At 32.1% G+C, this 3,877-nt stretch overlaps 1 pseudogene; it reads left to right on the forward strand.

Moving 5' to 3' along the window:
* LOC107615252 lies at positions 2,793–3,348 on the forward strand (annotated as a pseudogene).

Raw genomic sequence — 3,877 nt, forward strand, 5'->3', positions numbered from 1 at the left:
TGTTATAATAAAAATATAAAAATGTATTAAATAACTGCTTCTTTAATTTCAGTTATTCATTTGTGTAAGAAGGGATACACTAAGAAAAACATATAAAAATCAAATGAAAAAGGTGTGATAATAATAGCCTCTCCTTTATATTATACTAATAAGCTTTTAACGTTTTTAATGGGGAAGAAAAAGTATTTAGTGATTATTTGGGTGTCATTATTTTGTTAAAAAGGAATTTTTTTTTTATTTTTTAGCGTATTTGGTAAATTTCTAGTAGTAAAAGTAAAAGCACTAGAAAAATAAAAAATATCTTTTTTAAGAAGCTGTAATTTATATCGTTTTTTAAAAGATTTTTTTTTTTAAAAAAAGATGTTTTTCATGTAATAAATAAACAAAAAAGTACTTTTATATTGTTATATCTAAACATAATTGATAAATAAAAAGATCTTTTTGCATGAGATATCCAAATATAAAATTACTTTTACTTCTCCATAAGATCTTTTAAAAAAAGATAGCTCGACAAAAGATCTTTTCTTAGAAGCTGACCAAACAAACTCTTAACGTTTAGTATAACAAAAAAAAGAGATATTTTAAAAAAAAATTGATGAAGTGGTAATTGAGTAGAAATGACAACATCCATTATATTCCCCTTAAAATGTTTACCTTGACTATTTAATTTCTTTTTCCAAGTTACACTATCATGCTATCAAATTCTTTGCTGCTTGTTACTAATAGCTGCTCCCATCAAGGGGAAATGCATCAAGTTCAGGAGCTCTTTCTTGAAGACTTACAATGGCAACCATGTCTAATTCAAGGCACTTTTGTTGACGGAGCCAGATGCTAGTTTAATAGAGTATCAAAGTTAAATTTTTCATGTTCACAGTCTCGTAAGTTAGAAGGAGACACCCGAATTTTTTCCATTATGGGAGACGGTACGGTAATTTTTTAGATACTATTAAACATGAACATTTTATTGAGTTGTTATATTGGTATAGGATATATTTTAGATACGACATTTATTAATATTTGTCTAATCGGCATATCTTTTTTTGTACAATCATATCTTAATAAAAAAAATTTTTAAGTACGCTTAAATATAGTTAAATACTATTATGTGTCAGCATATCCAGTTTTATTCTTAATATGTATTTTTAAAAGGATTTTAAAAATTGTATATATTATTATTTATTAAAATAAAAAATATATTAAATACTTTATATAATTAAAAAAGACAATAAAAATAGCTAAAAAATTAATTTATATTTTAATATCAATAAAATATTATTATAATTTATCTAAAAAGTACTTTATAATTTATATATATGTCATATTTCTGCATCTTATAAAAATTTAAAATTTATGTATCTGCATGTTTCATGTTATGTCATATATATCTCGTATCCATGACAATGTCTCTACATCGTAGGTTAAATATGTACTAGAGATACTACTCCTTTTAAATGTATTTTAATTGATTTATAATATCTCTAATTTAAAAGAGTTGAGACGCAAGTTTAGCAAAAATTTATTTCTAATATATTCTTGCTAACTTTGAAAATTTAAAGAATAAGTAGCATTTTTCATTTATATATTTAGACATGTACGCATATCAATCCGCCATTAAGAAAATTCATATGGATAAAAAAAAAATCGTCACTCGTCATACAATTCTAATTATTACAAATTTAGAATATCTATTCCAGTTAATCAAAGGAAAGATATTAAAGATCTATGTAACACATTCGTTCTATTCAAACGTATGTAACAACAATTTTCTCTGGGAGGAAATAGATGCCCATTATAATTTAATACTTTACTTCCTCATCACTTCATAATTTTTATAAATATGAGAGAAAAATAAATCATTTATAGTATTGGATGTTTTGACTTTTGAATGATACTCTGTTTTTTTTTTGGATGATAAGAAAGACGTAAACGAAATTTCACAACAGTAGCTGACTAGCTGGTGTATATAATAACTCAAAGACGTTAATACAATTAGAAAGGGAACTAAGTAGCATGTGTAACTGCCGTGAATTTCAAGTTGAATTGTCCAATTTTGCATGCCCATGTACGAATTTTGAGTTTCAACTAAAGTAGGCCCAGGGTTAAAAAGCAATTCAATAAAGCACTAGTTTTGCTCTGTCTACTTATTGCGAAATTGATTCTGTGCAAAAGTTGCATTTTATTCTTTCCTCCTCTTGGTATTGCATATCTATCAACTTTCTTCCACTAAATTCACCGAAAATTATGTTATTAAATTATTGTATCATACTTGAGATGTGAAAAAGCCTTTAGAAGACTTAAATTATTTTTTTATAGTAAAAGATAAATAGGTCCCTGATCTTTTTATAAGTGAATATTTAAGTCATTTAGGATTAAATAGTATATTTAAATCCTTTACCTTTAAGATTGCAAGATAATTATACTCCTCCATAAAACTGAAATTAAAAAATATAACGAAAAATGCCAATTTGGAGAAAAAAATAATGATGTGTCTATTACGGTGATAACGTAAATGATTGGCAAAAAATTAAAGGACAAATAGGTCCCTGTGCATCACTATTGTCGTCCATAATCATTATCATGTTGCGAATCTCTTCCTCCCTCCACCCTCCGTCTCTCAGCTTCTAGACTGCCCCTTTCATACACCCACCGATCTCTCCTTTAAACCTTCTCCACCACCACTTCTTTGCCATATCCCCTCCATCACCTCTTCCATCATCTCCGACCAAAAAAAAACCACCTTTCGTTATTTATCATCTCTCTTCACTCTCCACCTTGGTCACTTTCTCGAGAAAATGAGAGAAATCTTGCACATCTAGGGTGGCCAATGCGGCAACCAGATTGGTGCTGAATTCTGGGAAGTGATCTACGACGAGCATGGCATCGATCACACCAGAAAGTATAATGGTGATTCAGAGCTCTAGCTCGAGCGCATCAACATCTATTACCACGAGGCCAGCGGCGGAAAGTACGTGCCATGCGTCGTCTTGATGGATTTGGAGCCTGGAACCATGGATTCAATTAGATCCGATCCGATTGGGCAGATCTTCTATCCCGATAATTTTGTGTTTGGGCAGTTCGATGCGGGTAACAATTAGGCCAAAGGTTACTACATGGAGAGAGCTGAGCTCATAGACTCTATCTTGGATGTTGTCAGGAAGGAGGCCGAAAATTGTGATTGCTTGCAGGGATTTCAAGCCTGCCATTCTTTGGGAGGTGGCATTGGCTCAGGCATGGGAACCCTTCTCATCTCAAAGATCCAGGAAAAATATCCAGACGGTATGATATTGACATTTTTCATCTCATTTGGCGACACAAGGATGTAACAATGCCAGTAAATAGGAATGAGCTGCGAAGCTTGATTCAACATGCGCCACGTAGAGCATGTGGTCAGGGTTGGGTCTCGGGATCGAGCCCCCAAAAAAGGTGCCAGAATTTGGTTTTTGAGACTTGATGGCAAAGGATGGAGGAGGTTGGTAGGTTGAGAAGGAACTGGAGCTACTGATAGGAGGAGGAACGCGAGTAGGGCTCAATGGGGTTCAACGTCCAAATGCGTCGTTTTGATGCACAGGGACCTATTGGTCCCTTAACTTTTTGCCAACCATCCACATCATCATCGTAACGGACACATCACCATTCTCCCCTTCAGATCAGTATTTTCCGTTACGTTTTTAACCCCAACTTCACATAGGAGTATAATTATCATGCGTTCTTAAATGTGAGGGACTTAAATGTGTTTTTCAATCCTAAAGGACTTAAATGTGCACGTGTAAAAAGGTCTTGTTTAAACGGTTTAGTGAGTTAACCATTAGACCAACCCAACTTAGTTGGCTAAGATTATCATTAATTAGCATAAATTGTTCAAGTACTACAATTAGGC

Source organism: Arachis ipaensis, chromosome B09 (assembly GCF_000816755.2).
Source record: "Arachis ipaensis cultivar K30076 chromosome B09, Araip1.1, whole genome shotgun sequence".
Taxonomy (NCBI): domain Eukaryota; kingdom Viridiplantae; phylum Streptophyta; class Magnoliopsida; order Fabales; family Fabaceae; genus Arachis; species Arachis ipaensis.